Here is a 12362-nt window from a genome sequence, read left to right as displayed (position 1 = left end):
TGAAATTAAGCACTGGCTTTTCCTGCCTCCTATCTCCCCCTTCATATCTGTATTCTACATCTTTTCAAAAACAGCTTTTGCTATTCAAGATGATAATAGACAATTTAAATTACTATAGATATTTATATTTATAAGTATGCCTTTTATTAACATATTTCAATAAGTATTTTTTAACATTCAGTATCTTCAAATAACATTGATCCATTACAGATAAACTTGAAACATGAATTTAATATCTCACTGTGAATTTATTTAACAAATATCTGTCTATTGAGCATGGTGCTGTAAAAGATATTAATGGCTAACATTTACTGAGCATTTAACATGTATCAGTGTGTTAAAAGAATTATTTCACTTGACCCTAATAAGTCTGTGAAGCAGGTTTCATTATTATCATAGTTTTTCATAATTTGAAACTGAGGCTCAGAGCAGTAAAATGATTTGCCCAGGGTCCCAAAGATAAACAGCTGATATTTTAACCCAACTGTTAAAATACCAGGTTTTTAATCATTGTTATCAAACCTGATATGATTTACAAAGAATAATAAAGACTTCAATGAGTTTACAGACTATTGGCATAGGCCAGTGATCAACAATCGCTCATGGGCCAAATCTGACTCACTACCTGTTTTCATAAATAAACTTTTATTGAGTCAGAGCCTCAATTACTTGCTTGTGTATTTTCCATGGCTGCTTTTGTGTTACAAAGTAGAGTTGAGTAATTATAACAAAGACCATACACCTGCAAGACCTAAAATATTTATTATCTGGCCCTTTACAGGAAAGTTTGCTAACTGCTGGCATAGATATATACATAATTAACTATAGTAGAGGCAGTACATGTTAAGTGAGCTTCCCTGGTGGCTCAGTGGTAAAGAATCTGCCTGCCAATGCCAGCGACTCAAGTTCTATCCCTGGGTTGGGAAGATATCCTGGAGAAGGAAATGGCAACCCACTTCAGTATTCATGCCTGGGAAATCTCATGGACAGAGGAGCCTGGCAGGATATAATTCATAGGGTAGCAAAAGTGTCAGACACAACTAAACAACAACCTGTTAAGCATTTTTTAAAAAAGAAAAAAGTGCAGTTGGACTACAGAGAATGAATGATTAACTGCAGCTTGAAAACATGAGGAATGGAAAGTGGAAAGTTTTTATAAAATTGACATTATGACTTGATCATTGAAAAGTGGGAGACACCCTAGGCCAGTGCCCTGTAGCAAAGAACAGGTACCATCAATCTCTTCCCCATCAAAGAAAATTAGGGCAGTTAGTTTTTCAATTTCTCCCTATCACTACTTTTGCTAGACCAATATTCCCAAAGTATTTCCAGCTCTGTCTCTCAAAGGCCCAGTGTGTGCTTGCCTGCTCAGTTGCGTCGGACTCTTTGCAACACCAAGGGCTGTAGCCCATCAGGCTCCTCTGTCTATGGGATTCCCAAGGCAAGAATACTGGAGTGGGCTGCCATTTCCTTCTCCAGGGCTCAGAGTCCTGAAAATTCCACTAAGACAGCGTCTTCTTGTTTTCACCAGAGTGTTCCAGAGATGGACAGTCAGATAGGGCTCTTCTCCCTCTACTGACATCTGAATGCTATCATGGAGGCAGAATAACCCTGCTGTTCCCAACGCTGTATTTTTGTTCAATTCTACATTGCTAATTGCATTTCTAGGATTTGTACATCTTCTGCTTTTGAGTGTACTGTAGCCTGGTGCCCTACTGCTGGCTGAGCCTCAAACTGACTTTTCTTCTCCTGAGAATTAGTAACAGTCCAGCTGGTTTTGGTTAACTGAAAAGTCCTTTTAAAATTCAGGTTGTTTCTTAAGGAACAGGTCTCTTTGGAAACTTTTCAATCATTTATGAACATATAATGCAAGATAAAGTGGACAGTGGGGAAACTCAGAAAAGTCATTATCAGAGTCATTCTTACTGAGTAGCCTCAGAGAGTCAAATGTCAGAATAAGAAGGAAATAAAGTAGAACACCAAAAAGACACAGGAAGGAATGAATCTCTGTAATTCCCACAAGCTCTTATTTGGAATGCTTACTTGCTCAGCGTGAATACTTGGCATATGCAATTTTGATCTTTTCCATTTGTTTTATTATGTGTGCATTTCCAGGTTATCATCAGAGGTTGCTAAATATACAAGATAACTCTGATTTTAAAAAGTTATTACTCTATTTTTTATAGCATAATAGTTTTAATAACATTAGAAAGAAAAAAACATTGAAAAGCACATTGTTCCAGAATTCTTTGTTAAATAAATAGGCTTCTGGCTCTTTTCAGCCTACTTAAATTTTAAAAAAGAAGAAAATGATAAAAAAAATATATATTTGCTTCAATTGGCTATATTAAGTATGTACCAGGGTTTCCTAGGTGAAAAGTAAAAGGTGGTTCAGTGGCAAAGAATCTGCCTGCCAATGCAAGAGACATGGTTTCAACCCCTGGGTCAGGAAGATCCCCCAGCATTATCAACCCACTGCAGCATTCCTGCCTGGAGAATCCCATGGACAGAGGAGCCCAGCAGGCCACTGTCCACATGGGCCCAAACTGGACACAACAGAGCAATCGAGCCCCCACGCACATTAAACATGCACATTTTTATACTATTTTTTTTCACAGTTTTTGACTGTTCATCATTCACAGTAATTGTTATCAAGTGTTGAACATACTCACATTGCCCTTATCACCTTACCTCTTAATTTTCATTTAAAACATTAAGTGGAAAAAATGCTACTCTCACTTTAAATCAAAGCTATGTGAAACCTAAAAGTAAATTCTTTGTTGAGTACGGATGAAAGTTAACAGGATCTGGAAGGAGAAAGCTGAATTTTCAGCAGGAGGGCACTTTGTCTCTAAGTCCAATCACATCTTACTTCTCTGGAAACAAACAAGGGATTGACAGAAAGGCAGGTTCAGTTAGTGATAAAGCATAGAAAAAAAGTACGGCCTAACCCTGGATTCCTGCCAGGACACAAAAGATTTGAGGAATTAAAATACATTTTATGCTGCTGCTAAGTCGCTTCAGTCATGTCTGACTCTTAGCCACCCCATGGACTACAGCCCACCAGGCCCTCTGTCTGTGGGATTTTCCAGGCACGAGTACTGGAGTGGGGTGTCATTGCCTTCTCCGCAAAGACAGACTACTTAGCAAATATTTTCCACAATACTTCCCCCAGATGATTAAACATGCAAACTTTCTTTAAAGTAGAAAGGAGGCAATGTATTATATCATAGAAAAATACATTTTCTAGACTTATATATTCTTGTTCAATAAATCAAGTAAACCCAAGTTACTGATTGGCACTATGGAAGTGTAAGTATAATTGTTATTCTCAAATTTCTTACTTTTTAGTTCTTGCCATAAGTCTAGTTTTGATTCTTAGCCATTAATTATATGCAAGTCAATGAAAGATGACTTTTATTACAGGCAACAGAATTTAGATCAAAGAAGAGTAAAACAAAATGGACCACATGCTTGTTTGGTAAGGCTGAGAATATAGGAAGCAACAATAGACCTTGAAGCAAAAAACCCAGGCTCTCTCCTTGGATTTCCAGCCAAACCTCTGACAAAACACTGGGTAGTGAAATAGCTTGGTTTCCCCCAGTTGTCTTTCTATCCATCTTTATTTCTCTTTACCACTTTCTAAGCTAAGTCTAAAAGATCTGGGAAAAGAGAGAAAGTAGAAGCTTTGATCATCCTAAAATGTGAGAGCCCAAATTTGTATTTTTCACTTATAGGTGCTATATTTGGCTGGAAAAATTTATAAAGTTAAGCTTGAAATTAAATACTTCTTCATAATTTGATTCCCTGTAACTGTGGAGGTTCTTAGTTTTCTACCATATTTTATGCCTTGTGTCTTCTATAGCAAACAGATCATGCCCGGGCACTTGGGTGCCTGAAGAGGGATTACATTTCCCAGTACCCCTTTTCCTATGTGGGTGGCCAGGGGACTGAACTGCCAACAGGATGTGAGCACAGCTGATGTGAAAATGCTTCTTGCCTCATTTCTCTCTCTGGCCCTGAACTTCGACCCTTTGCCCTTCCTGCCAGCTGGAACAGTGATGACAAGAACAAACATGGCAGCCATGCACTTTTTTAATGGCAACGATGCTGTCAGCCAGAGTTCATGAGTGACTACACAGCTACCCTCCAATATGGAGCACTCACCTCAGCCTACTGGGGAGAGACAACAAGCAACTTAAGACTTGTTCTTAAGTCACTTTCTTTTTTAGGTCTTGTGGTAGCAGCTTAACCTTTTACCCTAACTTAAACTATTAAACAAGATATAGTAAAAAAAAATTATAATATATATTAAAATATATAAATATATTTTAAGATTTTTTTAAACTTAAAAACATAGTATCAATTATTACTGAGTAAAATAGATACCTTCGGGACAGTAGAACAGAAGATAAAGTACCTATTTCCCTCTTGAAACTTAGTTTCTCTCTCAGGCTTTCCAAAGCTTACATCCTACACTTAGCCTGTAATAATGATCTTCATATATCATTATTCAAGTTTTTTCCAAGCTCAATATACACTCAAATTTGTCTCTGGCCTCTGACTTTGGGTCTCCTGCGTGAGGATCCACATGAATAACTATAGCTTCCTATGATTCCTTGATTCTTACATGACCCATTTGTAGTACCCCAGAAGTCTTCAATTATTCAGCTTGTCAAAGTGAACTTCGTCTATTCCCCTTGTTATTAAATCCTTAACAAGCAATAGAAATAGTTTTCTTTTTTAAATAAAAATTTAAAAAATTTAAAAACAGTTTTATAAAGCTGGTTTGTTTTCATAATTGAATTACAGAAATAACAAAAATTGCAACTTGATTTATCAGCCACATCGGTGTACTTAGTAGTCACAGGAAACCATTCCCTTTATTCGTGTCTTTCACGGTAAACTCCCTGAAGTTAGGAACTAGTTCTGTCCTGTTTACAACAGACTCCCAAGCCCCTAGCACAGACCCTGGCCATTATAAATAGTCATTAAATCTTTATTAAAAGGATAAATAATCACTGATTTTATTTTTCAATAACAAAGCTTAGTAACCATTCTTACTCGTGCTCAGTCCTTGAGAAGGTGTTCAGTTCGTGTTTCTTTGTCCTGGCACCATATAACAAGCATATGATAATGGATGTGATATGAATATAGAGTGAGCTTTGTACTGTTGATACTTGAATGCTCATGCAGCAACAATGGTACTTGTGCTTCCGTAGCGTCTGTTACCTGGCTTGATGCAGTCAATTCAATCTCCAGGCTTAGATCAGATGTTTAACATACCTAAAGAAAGGTCAAAGATAGCACCAGTGTCTCTTCAAAGTTACGGATTTTTCTCCCCTTTCCAAATACAACCAAAATGTGCCCAACTATTAGACACAACATTGTGTTCCATAGGGAAATGGAATAGAGATGAATAAACTCTGTGTTAACTAATATCACAATAACAGTGGTTCCAATAAATTTAGCTCCTCTGAAAAATTAAACTATGTAAAGACTGTCTTAAATTGGTTCCGCCTAGTTATGATCCATATTTTGCCTTTTGATTTCTCTCTCTGTCCTACCCTTGGCTCCCAGAGACAGAGTGAAATTAAAGGTCTATAACATGAAAATGGAAGTGAAAAAGAGCTGAGATAACGTACTCCCCATAAAGCAGAGGCCAAGCTAGGACACTGACTGGCAGATGAGACCACGCTACTGATAACAGTTCCTGGTTTGGGCTGGTGGCCTTGAATTTCTCCAGTCATTCCCTGATGTTACACAGCTGCCTGTCATCAACTAGGCAAATAATTGAATTTGAAGTCAGCGATTCATCTCCACTCAGCATCTTGGAACTTTTTGCTACAGCATCACGACCAAGGCAAAAGATAGTGGTTTAAGAAAGCCCAACCACATCAAAGCAGTTAAAACAGAAAATTAGCAGAGAAGCACCTGGGACTAGATGGAAATCAAAGCTTATGGATGCTGAAGACTTTGTTGAAACAGCTCTGTCAAGAGGCAGCAGGTAGTCTTTCCAGCTCATTTCCAGAAAGCAAATATCAGAGTGGCTTAACAATCTTGCAGTTCAAAAGCTCCTTACCCTTCTCCTTCCCAAATTTATATTGCCATCAAATTTGCCCTGACACTGGAGATAGTACTTCCTACCTGAAAGTGATTATCTGCAAAAGCTTTATAATGGTGCATGTCACTCAGTGAAAGATAGTTATTATCATTGAAGGAGAAAGTGAAGTTGCTCAGTCATGTCCGACTCATTGCGACCCGTGGACTGTAGCCCACCAAGCTCCTCCATCCATGGGATTCTCCAGGCAAGAATACTGGAGTGGGTTGCCATTTCCTTCTCCAAGTTATTATCATTAGGCCTATTATTAATTTTAGACAGCTTTTCCCTTACATACTCAGAGGAAGCAATTTTTGGCTGAAATCCTAATACCAATTGTGACCATCACTGGACACAAAATATGATAGCCAGTGTACAAGACAACCTTTAAAATGAGTTGAATCTAAATTTCATTTGTGTTGTCATTTCCAGCAGACAGTCTAATTCTCTGTGCCCAATTTAGAGAAAGGGCTTCCCTCCTAGCTCAGTTGTTAAAGAATCCACCTGCAATGCAGGAGGTACCAGTTTGATTCCTGGGTCGGGAAGATCCCGTGGAGAAGGGATAGGCTACCCACTCCAATATCCTTGGGCTTTCCTTGTGGCTCAACTGGTAAAGAATCTGCCTGCAATGTGGGAGACCTGGGTTCAATCCCTGGGTCAGGAAGATTTCCCCTGGAGAAGGGAAAGGCTACCCACTCCAGTATTCTGGCCTGGAGAATTCCATGGACTGTATTATAAATACAAGAATTGCATGTTTTAATTTAATAATAATAAATATGTTCTTAAAAAGTTTAGTGGTATTCAAATGCATTTAGGGATTTTATCTTTCATCTACATTTTGTTAGAATCTTTCTTCATAAAATCAGATGATTCAGAAACTGTATGCAGATGGGGAAAAAAGAAGAAAGAAAAATAACTTTAAGCGTGTACAAGTAGATACTCAACTCATTAGCAAGTAATATTGAGAAAAGACAGTTACCATATGGAATGCTGGTGTTGGAAATCTTGCTTCCATCAAGGGGAGGGGCTGCTAAGAGGCTCAGGGATGGTTGTTAGAATGAAACCTCCCACTTACTGCTTCTCTCTTGAGCAAGTTTTCCCTGCTCTGGCTGACAGAGGTTGTTGTCTTTAGCCTTCATTTTCTTTGTGAGCCTTTTTGGATGTTAATATCTTTGCGACTTATTAACCTGGGGTAGTTGTTTTGCACTCTGAGCACCAAGACATCGCCTCAGGATGAACTGGGGCAAGGCAGCCTCCAAAACACACCTGGGTCTCTGGGCAGTCATCTGCAGACGATTGCCTCCAGGTGTTTGCCAGTGGGAGCCCATTGAAAGTCAATGCAATTTAGAGCAATTTCTCTGGCAGTGGAAATTAACCTGCAGGAATCTGCTGGCAACAGGTGTATTTTAGGGCATCCATACCAGCGTCCTGCACTGCGGAGACAGGACCTTGACTACCAGGTGTGGTGTGGGAGGCTGGATAATTGGAGGAGGCAGGAAATCAGTGCAGGGAGGGTGGCCAAATTGCTGGTCCATATGGGTTGGTATAATTATTGGTTAACCCTCTCCTGGCTGTTAACTAAAAGCTACTTGTATACTCAAGGAGCCAGGAAATCTTCACTGAAGGGAAAAAAATATCACTCACTGCTCAAGCAGGCTTAATTTTTTGATAACTGAGGTTTTCTGCAAAGTATCTTCACTTTAATGTCTGATACTTAGAATAGATGATTGCCAGGAGCCCACAGATCTTCAGGAAGGCACAATGGGAAGTAAATTTTAAGTGCTGAAAGCTTACTTCTTCAGAAACATAATTTTTCCTGGTGTGTTTGTCCTGGTCCACTTCTTTTGAAACACATATAGGGAGGAATATTCAGATTCAGGAAACAGCAATTGTGTTCTATACTTTTATTTCTTCTTGATTTGTATTTCTACCTGTGTTTTATCTTCATATGGTCTATTTGGCCTCCTTGATATAATTCTCTTTCCTTGGTTTGTTAATGTCTATTGCTTCTCCCAAGCAACTTAATTGGCTTAAATTAAGCAAATCCAAGGTCCTGATCTATTCAAAATTCCAGTCATGGAATAAACTTTCACCCAAATCTTAATAGTCATATAATATCCATTACACACACTGATGAAAGTTAGGTGCCAAAGGCTTTTAGTTTTCTTAATATAACATGTATGACACTCTTAAGAATCAAGTATTGGATAAAAATGTATTAATTTTTGCCAAAGCAATGTGCTGCTATGAGTAATTATTATTGTGAAAGTAACTGATTTTATTAAAAAATAATTATTTGGTGTTTTCAAATAATCAAATAGAGAAATTGATGGTTCTTATGAATACTAATGGGCTTCCCAGGTGGCAGTAATGGTAAAGAGCCCTCCTGTCAATGCAGGAGAAGCAAGTGACTTGGGTTCCTTCCCTTGGTCAGGAAGATCCCCTGGAGGAGGGCATGGCGACCCACTCCAGTATTCTTGCCTAGAGAATCCCATGGGCAGAGGAGCCTAGTGGGCTATGGTCCAAAGGGTTGCAAAGAGTTAGACACAACTGAAATGACTTAGCATGCATGCATGCACATGAGTAGTAATTAAGTATTGGATAGATAACTTTGGAACATATCCTTTTTTTGAGATAACTCATGTTTACAAAATATAAATAATAAAAGACAGAATAATTAAGATTTGAATAAATCATAATTTTAATCCTTATAAAGTTGTTTGACATAGTAGTATTGAAAGCATTAGACAAAATTGTACTTGAGTACCATATTTAGTATTTAGCTATATAGTTCTATTTATGCCAGGATTTCTTTCAAAAAAATTCCTATTTTGAGTTTTTCATGATTTTGAGTATGTCAATTTTTCTACCTCAAAATGTTCATGAGGAGGAAAATTTCCCATCATTTCAATAGTACCTAGCATAAGTATTTGATACAAACAAAATAAAGAAAATGACATGAAGGAAATAAGAAAGTATTCCACACATTTTATTTTTACTAACCAAGCTTCAGATCAACCGACATTGCCAGACAAATTTAAGAAAATTACTTGTAATTTTGGAGTCTATGGAAGTTAAATATGAGATTTGAATTTTGTCAAATAGAGTGTTCTGGTCTAGTGGTTCTCAAAGTGTGGTCCCTGAACCAGCAGGTCAGGATCAGCTGTGGGTCCAGAGCCCACAGAGGGTATGATTAGGAGCCCTCTAATGATCCAAGAGTGCTCCAGAGTATAAGAACCACTGCTCTAGACTGCTAACCATGTTCAGTAGTTGAAAAAGAAGAATTTTTGAAAGTTCCCCAAGCTATAAAATCTAAGGCACAAAATTTCTTCTAGGAGAGAGATGACTGAAAAACATGCTTCTGAATTTCTTTCTACTGGACACAAAAAGTCTACTGGCATTAGTAATTGAAAAAAGCACATTTTCGTGTCACATATGGGCAGCGTAGTGATGATGCACATAATTTAGCAGCTGATAGTTCTTAAAAATGACTGTTCTTGCATGGTAATTTCAAATTCTGAAAAATTTGACTATCAAAGTTTTAGTAATAAAATTATAGTCCTAATTAAAAGTTTGATATAATTTTAAATGTATTCTTTTCTTCCATGAGTTATCTTTATTATGGTGACCTTCTCTGTTAGTTGACTATTACTTTTAACAACCAACCAACCTCTGTTAGACCAAAAGGTATATTTGGTTCACTAGTAGTGTGAAGATATATTGATAGTTCCCTTGAAATCTAATCAGGAAGATGTCCTTTTGTTTTTTCATTCATTTATGTAGTTGCCTTTGTTTCTCTATCATGCCTCCTTGTTTCCTTCATCGCACATTTTGCAATTTAAAATCAATTTATTTATTCATTTGCTTAATGAGTTGTATCTGTTTCCTACTTGACTGTCAACCTCATGAGGCAAAGATATGGTATTTAATCCCTACTGTGTATAACAGCACCTGGTTCAAACTCAATACTTAATATTGTAAAATGAATGGATGTGTATGTGAACGTATTAATATACTCAATTGCAGTGAACTGAGTGCTTGATATATAAATCAAATCAAACAATTAAAATGTGCTCCATCATAGTAATTAGTTACTAAAGTTCTTCAAAATGTAAAATGCAGGGTTAAAGTAGCTCTAAAATGTACAGATTTAAAGATTTTTACATGAAGTTCTCCAGGCCTCTGTGACACATGCCATTAATTTGTATTCCACGTACATTAATAAGTGAAGTGAAGTCGCTCAGTCATGTCCGACTCTTTGCGACCCCATGGACTGTAGCCTGCCAGGCTCCTCCATCCATGGGATTTTCCAGGCAAGAATACTGGAGTGGGTTGCTATTTCCTTCTCCAGGGGATTTTCCTTACCCAGAGATAGAACCCAGATCTCCTGTACTGCAGGAAGATTCTTTATCATCTGTGCCACCAGGAAAGCCCAAACATTAATAATGATTTTTATTCTTTTATTGCTTTTATTCTTACTTCAACTGCCTTCTATTTTATTATCTTAAAGTAATACACACCCAATCCAGCTCCCCTCAAAATAACTTTGTTTATATTATTTATGAGAAAGTGTATGATATCGGAGAAGGCAATGGCAACCCACTCCAGTACTCTTGCCTGGAAAATCCCATGGACGGAGGAGCCTGGTAGGCTGCAGTTCATGGGATCGTTGAGTCGGACATGACTGAGCGACTTCACTTTCCCTTTTCACTTTCATGCATTGGAGAAGGAGATGGCAACCCACTCCAGTGTTCTTGCCTGGAGAGTCCCAGGGACAGCAGAGCCTGGTGGGCTGCTGTCTATAGGGTCGCACTGAGTCGGACACAACTGAAGCGACTTAGCAGCAGCAGCAGCAGCAGCAGCAGCAGTATGATATAGCCTTGTAAAATAGCAGAGTATCATAGCCAACTATTTCCCTCTCCCTTAAATTATAAGTTATTGCACTCATCTCACACGCTAGTAAAGTGATGCTTAACATTCTCCAAGCCAGGCTTCAGCAATATGTGAACTGTGAACTTCCAGATGTTCAAGCTGGTTTTAGAAAAGGCAGAGGGACCAGAGATCAAATTGCCAACATCTGCTGGATCATCAAAAAAGCAAGAGTTCCAGAAAAACATCTATTTCTGTTTTATTGACTGTGCCAAAGCCTTTGACTGTGTGGATCACAATAAACTGAAAAATTCTGAAAGAGATGGGAATACCAGACCACCTGATCTGCCTCTTGAGAAACCTGTATGCGGGTCAGGAAGCAACAGTTAGAACTGGACATGGAACAACAGAATGGTTCAAAATAGGAAAAGGAGTACGTCAAGGCTGTATATTGTCACCCTGCTTATTTAATTTCTATGCAGAATACATCATGAGAAACGCTGGGCTGGATGAAGCACAAGCTGGAATCAAGATTGCTGGGAGAAATATCAATAACCTTAGATATGCAGATGACACCACCCTTATGGCAGAAAGTGAAGAAGAACTAAAGACCCTCTTGATGAAAGTGAAAGAGGAGAGTGAAGAAGTTGGCTTAAAGCTCAACATTCAGAAAACTAAGATCATGGCATGTAGTCCCATCACTTCATGGCAAATAGATGGGAAACAGTGTCAGACTTTATTTTTCTGGGCTCCAAAATCACTGCAGATGATGACTGCAGCCATGAAATTAAGAGATGCTTACTCCTTGGAAAGAAAGTTATGACCAACATAGACAGCATATTAAAAATCAGAGACATTACTTTCTCAAGAAAGGTCTGTCTAGTCAAGGCTATGGTTTTTCCAGTGGTCATGTATAGATGTGAGAGTTGGACTGTGAAGAAAGCTGAGTGCCGAAGAATTGATGCTTTTGAACTGTGGTGTTGGAGAAGACTCTTGAGAGTCCCTTGGACAGCAAGGAGATCTAACCAGTCCATCCTAAAGGAGATCAACCCTGGGTGTTCATTGGAAGGAAGGACTGATGCTGAAGCTGAAACTCTAATACTTTGGCCACTTGATGCGAAGATCTGACTCATTTGAAAAGACCTTGATGTGGGAAAAGATTAAGGGCAGGAGGAAAAGGGGACGACAGAAGATGAAATGGTTGGATGGCATCACCGACTCAATGGACATGGGTTTGGGTGGACGCCAGGAGTTGTTGATGGACGGGGAGGCCTGGCATGCTGCAGTTTATGGGGTCGCAGGGAGTCGGACACAACTGAGAGACTGAACTGAAACTGAGAGCAAAGGAAGTGCTATTTTACTTTTTTTTTGCATCCTTTGGTATCTGGTATAT

General features: G+C 38.5%; 1 long non-coding RNA gene across 1 annotated transcript; it reads right to left on the bottom strand.

Moving 5' to 3' along the window:
* Positions 1-4630: 4630 nt before the first annotated feature.
* LOC123334249 lies at positions 4631-7408 on the bottom strand. Its single transcript, XR_006552080.1, has 2 exons — positions 7080-7408; positions 4631-5286 (listed from the first exon to the last, which is right to left on the bottom strand). It is a non-coding gene; the product is annotated as an uncharacterized LOC123334249 (long non-coding RNA).
* Positions 7409-12362: the final 4954 nt, after the last annotated feature.

This window comes from Bubalus bubalis, chromosome 6 (assembly GCF_019923935.1).
Source record: "Bubalus bubalis isolate 160015118507 breed Murrah chromosome 6, NDDB_SH_1, whole genome shotgun sequence".
NCBI classification, from domain to species: Eukaryota; Metazoa; Chordata; class Mammalia; order Artiodactyla; family Bovidae; genus Bubalus; species Bubalus bubalis.
Note: the sequence above shows the minus strand (reverse complement) of the source record. Positions and strands in the feature narration are given on the sequence as shown.